This window comes from Thunnus thynnus, chromosome 23 (assembly GCF_963924715.1).
Source record: "Thunnus thynnus chromosome 23, fThuThy2.1, whole genome shotgun sequence".
NCBI lineage: Eukaryota > Metazoa > Chordata > Actinopteri > Scombriformes > Scombridae > Thunnus > Thunnus thynnus.
The window spans coordinates 15,614,354-15,626,417 of NC_089539.1; the positions used below are offsets into that span (position 1 = coordinate 15,614,354).

At 39.9% G+C, this 12,064-nt stretch overlaps 1 long non-coding RNA gene across 1 annotated transcript; it reads right to left on the minus strand.

Moving 5' to 3' along the window:
• Window positions 1-9,517: 9,517 nt before the first annotated feature.
• On the minus strand, window positions 9,518-11,086 carry LOC137176161 (uncharacterized). The gene is made up of 2 exons (XR_010925814.1): window positions 10,196-11,086; window positions 9,518-10,053 (listed from the first exon to the last, which is right to left on the minus strand). It is a non-coding gene; the product is annotated as an uncharacterized lncRNA (long non-coding RNA).
• Between the last annotated feature and the right edge of the window lie 978 nt (window positions 11,087-12,064).

A 12,064-nucleotide genomic window follows, 5' to 3' on the forward strand; every position in this document is an offset into this window, starting at 1 on the left:
TAATTTGATGCGACCTCTGCAAACTCTTGCAATAGATAAGCTGAACTTGGCTTAACCTTTGGCTCAGGAGGTTGTGGCTCAGCAGTTCGATCCCTGGCTCCTCCAGTTTGCATGTCGAAGTGTCCTTGGGCAAGATATTGAACCCCAAATTGCTCCTGATGGCTGCACCCGCAGTGTGTGAGTGTGTGTGTGTGTGTGTGAATGTGCATAAGATTAGATCCTGATGAGCAGGTTGGCACTTTACATGGAAGCCTCTGTCATCAGCGTATGAATGTGTGTGTGAATCGGTGAATGTTGACATGTATTTCAAAGCACTTTTTGAGTGGTCGGAAGACTAGAAAGGTGTTATATAAATGCAGTCATTTTACCATTTATTTTAAGGTTATGGGTTTACATGTCATTTTATGTCACTAAGTGGACACTTAGTACCTTACAGCATCGTGAGGGTGTCAATATTTGCAAATAATGGCTCGAGGGGGAAACAAAGCATGTGCTTTCTCAGAGTTGCTGCTATCCTGTAACTACTGTGCTCCATAGTCTTGTAATTTGAAGCACACTGGGAAGTCAGCAATATGGCTCAATATGGCTACAAAAGGGGATGGGATATTACCAACGATGCCATAAAGGCATGGTTGTGGTTTTATTGAAGATGGTCTGAGAAGGCATTTCTGCCTTATTGGATGTCATATAGTGACATATATAGTCTTTGGAGGAGTTCAAAGATCGAAGGATTCACAAGAGACACAAACCTTAATCCACAAACCAACCCATAAAACCACAAGCCCAGCGAAAACACCTCAGCCCGCTGAGTTGCAGAGGTTATTTCATAAATGCTCATGGCTGCTCAGATAGTGGCTGTATCTACAGGCTGGCATCGTGAGGCTGAACATTGAATGGCTTGGAGTTGACACGCTGTTCAGGTACTAACTCAACCATCTGTTGTTTACACTCTGCTGCCCTGAACAATATCTGACAATGACACAGCTGTCCCTGCCACGGCAATGACAGAAACACTGAGACTCAGAGAGCGCTGTCACTGATCTCCACACCTTTCAGCTGCACTAGTCAAACAAAACTAACACCAGTTAAGCGTGCACTGAGAAATATGACTGTCCAAATGCACTAAATGACAATTATATATCTGTCGAAGCTTGATTTCAAGAATTGTGTTACAAACAAATGAGCACAGCTGCAGTGGCAAATAAAAACATAGTATAAACGAATACTTTGCACTGTAATCTTACATTTCTGTTTTCTGTATCTGTAGTATTTGACTACTTTACTTATCTATATTGTAAAATCATGACTTTATCATTTATGACAGTTTAAGAACACCATGAGTTAGTGCCAGACACCTGTTGTGGTTGTTACATTTTACTGTGTGCTGACAGGGGGTAATGAATGTCATAGTTAACCTAAGCTACATTCATATTCAGAGGTAGGAAGTGAAATTAAAGACCTATAGTAAAACTTTTAATGTAGCCTACAGGCTTAACCAACTAATGTAGACATTATTTAATGAGACAGGGTTTCGAGATGTTGTGTGATTTAACAACATGCCATACTGAAACTCCAACCAGAGTAGTTTTAAAAGCATTTGCTCAATGGGGACTCTGTGGGGATAGCCATAGTTATTTGGCATTATGTCAGGAATTTATGTTTCAGAAAACATGAGTGAGTAGGACCTCAACCTTAAAGGATCTCTTAAATGTATTATTTCCTGATTAGATGTAGGCAGGGTTAGGCAGTAACGTATTATGTTAACAGTAATGTGATTACTTTTTTCAGTACAAAGTAGTTTAAGGGATTACAATTTCAAATTCAGTAATTGTATTACAGTTACTAATGCACAATTTGGGGATTGGATTGTTTGCTGTTTTACCAGAGTTTGATACCAGTTTGTTCTCTGCAAGTTTGATGATATGCTGTGATACACGTAGATTGGCGCGAGGGCAGGAGGTGTAAGAAAGCCTTCAGTCTCTACCAAAGATAGAAAACATGCTTCCTGGTAGGTTAAAAGTTATTTGTATGTTGTGTCTTCTTAGCAGCCAGTTAGCCACCATTAACTTTGCCTACATTCGGTTGGCAGGCCTTTGGGGACAGGGCTAAGCTAACATTCGCTGTTGATAGTCTGTAAATACCTCTTAACTGTAGGCTGTCAGTTTAAAGGTCCCTTTGTTGCAGCTTTTCTCATTAATGAAGATAAACTAATAAGTAATGTAGCTCATTACTTTTGCTGTTGAGTGATTAGTAGTGTTAAAATAGGTTTTTAATTAGCAATGTTTAATGAACAATTGATTACATTTTTCATGTAGTAATTCCAATCCAGAGTTATAATTTATGATTGATCTTTGAGGCATTCTCCTTTAAGCACATACATCACAAAATAGAATTGATTAATCATGATTAATTATGATTAAGAGCCTGGTGCACACTACAAATCTCTGTTAAAGACAGTGTAAATTCAAGCCTTCAAGTTGCCCAGCCAAAGAATGACAGCAGCTGACATGGACAATGGCACAGTTGTACTATATCCAGATACAGCATGCGACCACTCCTCCTCACCTGCATCCCCCAATCACAGACCAAGAGCAGCTGTGACTGACAGTCTGACCTGGCAACCTGTTATGAAACGAGGTCTGACATGAGAATCCAGCACCCAGGCTACAATGCAGTCGAAGAATTATCGGACAAGACTGACAGTCTAGTGTGTGTGTGTGTGTGTGAGTGTGAGAATGGATGAGTCACACTTGGCATTTGCGCTGTACTCACAAATTAACAGCGTTGATCAAATCCAGGAAAAATGCCAGCTGTTTTGTGTTTGTGTGTGTGCCATAATAGTCAAATATACCAAAAATGCATGGTTGAAACGGCAATGTAAGAGCAGAGAAACAGTGTAAATCCTGCATTTTTATCTACAAAGCAACTTGGTATTTACTAAAACACGCTTGAAGTACTGAAAGGAGAGCAAATTAAAAGAGGCCAGAACTCTGCTTGTGCTCAGTGGAACACCAAAAAGATGATTTACTTTTGAGAGTAATGTTTGAGCTTCACTTTGGAGTGTGTGTGCTTGTGTATATGAGTGGTGTGGGGACGGTATGACTGAATAAGGTCTTCTCTCACTCTCTGGCTTCAACAGGTTTGTCTGTTCATGTCCTTGACACAGTTAGAGGACTATTACTGCATGTGGCAAATTCCATCCACGGACACAGTGTCAGTGTCACACACACACATACACACATATACTTCTCTACCTGCCCGTTTCCCTGAAACTGCTGGGTCAACGTCCATTAATGTCTTCCGCTCAGTCTCTGTAGAGAAGCAAAGCGAACTGGGGAGCTGAGGACGGAAATAGATGTGGCACAAACATCTCTCAGTTCCTCGCCTCGGACCGTTTTGACTAATGAGCCAGTATAGCAGAGGGGTTAATTCCCAAAGGGTGCACAGGGTAACGTCAGTGCTCCCTTCTCCTTGCCCTATTTTTCTTTTCGCGCGAGTGTGTGCTTGTCTGAGTGTATTTTATGTGTGTGGTTGACATTAAAAGCTCACCCTGGCCTGGGCATAGCTTGGTTTTTTTTCTATTTGGGTCACAATACAAACCTCTAATGGCAAAAGTGAGACCAGCACAGTGCCTTTTATTAATAATCCTCAAAATCACACGGAGAAGGACACTGAAAGCTGGAAATAGCCGCACAATACATTTTTCGTGCGACTTAGGTCACTTAAACTCAGGATTTGGTGACCTGCAAGCTTGTGACTGCAGAAAATTCGGTTTTATCCCCAGACAGACTGGAGGTCAGGGGGGCAGAGTGAAATAGCCACTCTTTACCACCACTGAGGTGCTTTAGAGCAAGGCCCCTTAACCCCTGACTGCTCGGTGGCCAACAAATTTGAATGTGGTTATACTTGGTTACTTTCCAGGTATGAATGTGCCTGTGCTTGTTGTTCCTGGAAAAGAGCACTCATGCTAAACGAACACCTAACCTGGATAAATAAAGGTCACTCAGACTCCTGTCAGACTCCTGTCTGGGTGAGACCAGGACAACGCTGCACATGCTACAGTATCCTCAAGCCTTAAAACAACTAAAAATATACTGTACTTTCCCACTATGTCCTTATTAAGAAGATACAAATGATTTGCTGTGGCCACATACGTGTACAGAAAGCAGTTATGTTTGTGTACTTGTGTGAGGTCAGAGTCTGGAGTACCTTGAGGGTATTGCATATGAGTGTTTGTGTGTGACTGTGTGGTCACCCTGAGTGTCAGCAGGTTAACATGACCACCTGAGTGTCCCTTGGCACTTTCCCTGTCATTTCACCATGAAGGTCACAGCAAACAAGACAGGACCTCCCCTGTCTCCCCCCCTCCTCACCTCTTTCTCCTCTCTAGATACCCCACAGTTCCCAGAGAGATTCAGTGTATTGAGCGCATTCTCGGATGAGTGCATGCTATAAACACAACATATAGATCACTCACTTTTCTTCACAGCATGCCTTGGTTTGGAGGGTTGGTTGTGTTGTTACACAACACGGGCGCTTCTGTTGTATAATGTGTAAATCAATTTAGTATCTATCTTGGGCCAAAATTAGAACAAATAAACAAAATAAAATGTACAGTTGCTTCACTGCCTTCATGCTGTTATTCCATGACATAATGTACACCTATTAAACAAAAAAAATCAATTAATCGATCAAATTTGGAAAATTTGGTGCAGAAGCAGTTGACATCAATGAGTCACATAAAACAACAGTGAAAAACAGAAATAGTAACAATAGTAAGGCATAAATCACAGTACAACTTTTGACTAAATTAACACCACACCATGCTACAGTAAAATTTAAATAGAGATAAGAATGCTCAACAAGATTTTGTGGTAAAGCCTGAATTTTTTTTACAGTGCAGATAAGAAAAATTGCATCATTCCCCTCTAAAATTTGCTTTTTTTTTTTAGTTTTTACACAATGAGGACCACCTACAAATTCCTACATCATCCATTGTTCTAATTTTTTACTAATCCTTGCTTGACCCCCTGTCCCATGTGTTTCCAATCAAAATCATGCCAAATAATACAAACTCAATGACTATCAAAATTCTGTTTCCTTGCTGACTAAGAGGTTCCTGCAGCATAAAAGGACTTTTCATTTTCTTTGCTCTTAGCACAAAGATAAAACACAGAATGTCTACTTTGAGAGTGATAATTAAATTGATCTGACAAACCTGCCTCAAAAATGAAAATGGTGGAAGGACCATGTACAAGATGATGGGAGAGATTTAGACACTGTAAAAAAAAAAAAAAAAAAAAAAAAAAGTGATCCTGTCTGCCTGTTAACCACAAGATGGCTGCTATGAACCTTTCTGCTGCCACCTACTGTACAACGAAATCATTCATATCAACACTGATCATTTTTTGTGCCTCCTGAAGGAACTTTTGACAGGATTTACAGGTAAAACCATAGATCTAAATAGTAATAGTTACGTTAGTGTTAAGATAGTCATCAACCTATTTCCACATGTGAAACTTTTATTTTATTTGCCTCATTGTGTCCTAGGATATTGTGGACCATATCTTCTCTAAAGCCTAAGATATTTAAATCTGGGTGTTTAAGCCACAGTGCTAAGCCTATTTGCACCAAACCATTTACATGACAAGGATATGCTTTTAATGCTAATCATTCAGAACTCACCTACAACCCACCCCCATTACTCCCCAAATTCCAGTTTCAGGTCACTTTGAAGTTCCACCCATGAATGGAAAAATGCCAGTTTACTGAAATATTTACACTTTTAGTCACTTCTCTCAAACAAAGGATCTCTGCCAGAATACTTTCTCGTGGGAGCTTAAATTGCTGCTGCTTCCTTTGTTTTGGTTCATGTGAAGAACTTTTCTAATCTGATTTCTCCGGGGTGCGTCCTGAAGTTCACGCAAACACACATCAGCACGGACAGATAGTCATCGGTGGTTGTCAGCTAAGCGTTTTGCCTTCATGTGGGGTGTAGAAGGACTTGAGGATGAAGATTACCTCTTAATTCCTTCCACACATACTGTAGCTTTGACATTTATCCTTGATGTGTTTTCACACTTTAAGTAGGGCTCTAACACACACAAACACACACACAAACACACACACACACACAGACACATACTGTACTATACACACCAGATTCTTTTAACAGCTCCAATTAAAAGGAGGCTGTGTCCAGAGTCCCGTCACAGCCAAATCCCAACTCTTGGCCGACTGCCTCCCCTCTTCATGTAAGGCCAAGTGCCCAAACTTCCTCCCAGCAGCGAGTGAATATCTCTACTGAGGTGCAGCTGGGTGTAGCTGGAAATGACCCTTTCTGGAATATATAATGATATTTGTAGAGGAATTGGAGCCTTGTTGTCTGCACCTGGCCAACAAATACAACAAACCCTTGTAAAACTATCTGTCATTTTTACACTTTTTTTTTTTTTTTTAGTGAACTTCAGAGCTGCAGAGATAAACAGCGGTAGCTCCGTATTTACTGTACAGACGAGAGAGTGGTATCAATCTTCTTATCCAACTCTTGGCAAGAAAGTGAATAAGCATATTCCACAAATGTCAAACTATTTCTTCAAATGTTTTGATTTTGCTCACATCATTTATTCTGTTATATAACTGTAACTGGTATGTTAGTTATATTTTCTGTAAAGTTTATTTCCTTACAATGCTGTTTCTCCTCCAAAACTTTAAAAGGAGACTTCTAAAACATGTGTTTGTTTCTTTTTTGTTGCCCTAAAAATGGTAAAATTGAAATGTATAGAGTCAAAAAATATTGGAAAAATATTACAGTATGCTTCTCACCTCACAAAGAGTGCTACATGGTTACCCTGTCATCAAGGCATTGGGACTTAATCACAAATGATTTATTGTTTTGCTTTATTTCCTTATATATATATATATTTTTTTTAACATATTCCATGGTTTTATGAGTGTTTTCCTGGAAATGTCTTGGATAAAAAATTAATGCTTATTTTAGCCCCATAAGTACCTGCTAATTTCCCAGGAAGTTGAGACTGTGCTGCAGTTAGAGTTTGGTTAGCTATGTGGACTTAATAAACAGTTGGACATTTCCAAAGAACTGCTCCATGTTCACCCGAGTAAATATTTATTTTAATTTGAAACGTAACTCTCCATTCATGTTGTGCTTCGCAGCAGACAAATTCCACATGTTTACATGTTCAGCTGACCTGCTCTGCATTACCTAAAATACTCTTATGCTGGCTATCAGTTGCAGTTAATTCATTGGAAGTGTACACATTTTTCCTATTAATACCACCAAGGTACACAGTGCTTTTAAAGAACTTTCACTTGAATGTACAAGTGCATATCAGTTTCCTTCTATGTACTTATAGGAAACTATGGGACGTGTACCAATAAAATATCACTGAATTAGACTGCACAGTGAAGTTTCTGAGAGAAAGAACTGTTGTTTCAAATGACCAGATGGACACAGAAGTGAGACAAGCTTAAACCCGAGCCTGCACACAGCACCGCACCAATCACAAGTCGATCAATGCTGTGGCAGCCCACAGGAATATCCATTAATCAGCCAGCAGCAGTCCTGTCCAAGTCTTTCCACACACACGAACAGCAGACACACACGCACGCACGCACACACAGTGGGCCTGTAGGTGTAATTGCTGACCATCACACTTGTCAGTTGGACCACAGAGTGAGCTTTTTAGATTGACAGGCACTGAACCCAGGCAGAAAACAGTGGATCTGGGCCCAGCAGCAGTAAAAGAGGGTGAAGCCAATGCGTCACTCCACGGCAACAACTGTGGCCATTTCTCAGAGCTATCAGCCTCTGAATCAGACAGGCAGAGATTGAAAGAAAATCACGATAACTGCACTGCAGCTCTCTCTCCACTGATTTTTCTCCCTTAAAAACACATGAAACTTTTATTGTGCGGCTGTAAGAGCTCCTCTAAGAAGCCAAGATAGTTTCTCCATTATACTCCCCTCTTCAGATATATATCAAGTTAGCTCCATACAGTAATTAAAGCAGCAAGGGGTTGCCTTTGGAATACTGAAAGGTTTTCATCTCATTCAGCTGCCACACTAGGAAGTAACCTGAGTTGTTTGTCCCTGCCAGCCTGCTGCTATAAGACTTCATCTAAAAAAGTGCAACAGCATGTCCCTCGCTGAAGCAAATGCCATGCGACATGATCTAAAAGTAGACCACCAATAATCAACACCTCTCCCTCTGGCATCAACTCTGAATGACCTGCATGAGTTCTCGCCTCTCTGCTCTTCAGGTTTGTTGGACACTACTGCCACCATGTGGTAGCTTTAAAAGTTGCTGCTCTATTTTGGGTAAATGCCTTACCAGATCGCAGCAGCAACAGGGGGGTATGAGGTTGTGTTAAAGGGATATTTGAAATTTTTTGTGGGTCAGCACGGTTGTGTGTGTGGCAGGAGTTGACAGAGGGGTTTGCAACACTTTGAGGTCTCACATCTTTCTTCAAATCGTGTCAGTAATAGTCTAGTTTAGTGCAAATAACAGTCCTCATTGATGTGACCCTTTGATCACCTGAACTTTTAGTATGAGTACATGAGCACTTTGTAATAAGACAGTTCGTGATGGAGTAGGTAGAGGTACATAGAGAATAAAACAAAGTATCTTAGTATTAAATCTTTACTCCTATGAATTGACCTTTCTTAAAGGTCCTGTCACTAAGATATTTTCACAATCATGATTAGACCTCTATTCAGATTAAAGCTGTGTGCATTTATACTGGGATTATGTGAAGTTACCAAAATCCATGTACTACCAACGATAAAGTTCTGCTGATGTAACAAGTTAAACATTCAGTCATTCATGTGACCACACAGTCCAGAAAGGACAATTTGGGTAAAATAAACACACTGGGAAAGAACCGCAATTGATTTAAACTTTATATCTTGACATCATATAAATTCATGGACATGTCATGAATAAAAAGGGTAATTTGTAGGCCCCATACCTCTAATACTTTCCAAAGAAGTGTCGTAGAAAATAAATTTCTGAGTCAAATACTTCAGAGTTTTAGTTGTGTTGACTTAAGTTGATAATATCAAAAGAATAACTCAAAGTCATTACTTAATGGAATAAAGGTTTCTTGTTGTACTGTAGCCTATACTTGCCTGCAGACAAACCTCACATTTTCAGCTGACCTGGTCTGCTAAAATATTAAGTTATGCTAGCTATCTACTGAGATTAATTGGAAGTGTAATTATAGGAAACTACAGCACCAAGTAGCAAATTGAAAACAAGTGTGGGGGCATTGAATCAAAATTTTATTTTTAAATTTTTTGTGGGGGTACCCAAAGAAAATGATTATAGATGTAAAATTTTTCATTACACATCTGCTCTTCTACCCTGTATTATGTCAAAACCTCTTGGATTTACCTTTGTCTTAGAAAGTCTTCCCCTGTGTATGGTAACACTATATTCAAACTCATCTTGCGATATGAAACTGCAAGTTAAACCCAAATAACACAATAAGAAAAGTTTAACATTTCACACAAAGCATCTTTATTGAACAAGTTATCCATCAACCTCCACAATCAGCATTAGTCACTGATCTTACACTTTGGTACTTAAAAAAAGGACAAATTTACCACAAAGATTAACATATGACATCATCAGGACTTCAATCCTCTTCGAAACAGTCAAAGTAACCAATGGGCATTAAAAATGTCACCTTCTGTCAGTCACGTGAAGACCGACCTCCTTGGTCTCTTGCGCCTGTGCATCTCACAGCCGAGCCATTTGTCCTGGCAGGGGTGAAACCTGGAAAACGCTCAGACAACAGTGACTGTGGAAAGCACTTGTTTTTCAGCCCAACATCACATCAAATTCTAACCACTATTGCCATCAACGACAATGCAGTACAACAATACCTGCCCGGGTTTTTACCTGGATTTCACAATCCGTGGCCAGGCCAGAGCTGAGGTGCGTTTGGTTCGTTCCTCTGGTGGGGGGGCGGGGGCGCAACGCAGGGTTCAGGAGCGCTCCCTACTGGGCGGGGAGCGTCCAGAGCGCCGCTGTGAGACAAATAAAGCCCAACCATGAATCATGCGACAATCAAGTTACATAACCAGGGGTGTACACATACCATAAAAAACATTTTATACAAGTAATGCAGTTTCACACTCTGGTATAATAATTACATGCAACTCGTCACACCTTTGCATTTAGTCTTATCGGAAAGTCCCTCCTTGAAAACAGGAAGCCAGAGCGGTCTCACAAGGCCACGTAAACCAGTTCATCCCGGTTACCAGCACAGGTCAAAGGCTTCCTCAAAGTCTCTCTGTTGAAAGGCAAGACAGCTCTCATAACAGGAATCTAATGCAGTATACACACTCCTTGGCGAAAGGGACTCGCCGTACAGCTGTGATGATGTTTCATGTGAAGCTGGATGTGACTGAAAGCTGCTGTCAGACATGTCTTCATACACATTACTCATCAGGTACTGCGTGGTGTTTTCCGGCGCCATTGCTCCTGGTGAATGACGGTGCTTTTCTTCCTCATACACGGACTCCATTTTCTCTTTCTTGCCCATCTCTCCCAGGGCTTTGGCGATTTTAGCCAGCTGGGCCCGCTTCTGTTCCCGGCGGAGGTATTTTCGGATGGTCGCCTTCACCGCGACGGCTCGACAGGGCCTGAGGGCCTCGTCCTCCTCTGCGGACACACGTAGCAGCCTCCACCTTAGCTTAGCTGCAGGCTTCATCATGGTTCTCCGTAGATAGTTGGTGTTCATGTGTTTCGATCTGGTATCCATTGTTTCCAAACACATCTCCGACAAAAAAATAACTGAAAAAGTCGACTTAAGAGTCAACGACTTGACGGATTTCTTCTCTTTGGAGTTAACTTAAATAAGTTAACAGTTGTCTTCTTCTCAATTCAAAAACAGTTCAAACAAAAGCTTTTTCTAACAAAAATGACCTTTCGAATAAAAAAAAGTCTGGAAAGTGGAAGTTATTTCGTAAATACTCGCAGCTAAATTTGCACGTCTCACACGATGTCGACTCCGAGATAATGTCAGTTTGAACGTTGGGCTGACGTCGCTATTTAATAGAGAAAATACCCACAATGCTTTGCGTTCGGAAACTAAGGGCGGGACGCTGCTGCCACCTGCTGGTGTGGAATGAGACATACGAAACCTTTATCCACACTTTACTTCTTACTTTATACATAAAAATGTATTGTTTGGATTAACTGAATATTTTATCACTTTATAGGTTTCAAAACATCTCGCCAAACGACTGCAGCTGAAAATTAGCCAGCCGGTACATTTATAGAAATGTTGATTAATGTGCGTTGTCCTTATAAATCAATATGAATGAAATTAAATATAAGTTTTAAATTTAATTAATTTGCTTACTATTATGATCACATTTTATATTCACAAATCCAAATTCTTAAGCCAAAAGCCAAACTTTTCAGAGCTGACTGTCTATATTAAACAATACATTTCTTCAATATCCGAATGTACAAACAAAAAAAAACAAACTGTAAGCTTTATAAGATATTTAACTACTTAATTTTTCTTTTTCCCCTTCTTTTTATTACAACCGTTAGTCCCCATGGCATGTGTGTGATTGTAGACTCAGGTTGTACACATAAAACTTGTTGTATATTTGTTAAAAAAGAGAGAGACACAAACCTTCATCGATACAACAGTACAACACAGTCAATTTCAAATGAACACATGGAAATATTTTGTAAATGTAGTCCATTTGTCACTTCCATTTAAAATAGCAACACCACCGGGTAAAAATAATCAATAATCAATAACAAGCGATAGTTCTGAATCTAAACATTATACATACTCTGTTTTGAATAATAATTTATGTCTGATATGGGTGTTCCTCAAAAAAGTTCAATTATCTACTTAAAAATGATTAAAATTACATATACTCTAGGCCTGCAGCTAACAGATATTTTCAGTATCGATTAATCTGTCGATTATTTTCTCGATTAATCAACTGGTTGTTTGGTCTATAAAATGTCAGAAAATGGTGAAACATGTCAATCACTGTTTCCCAAAGCTCA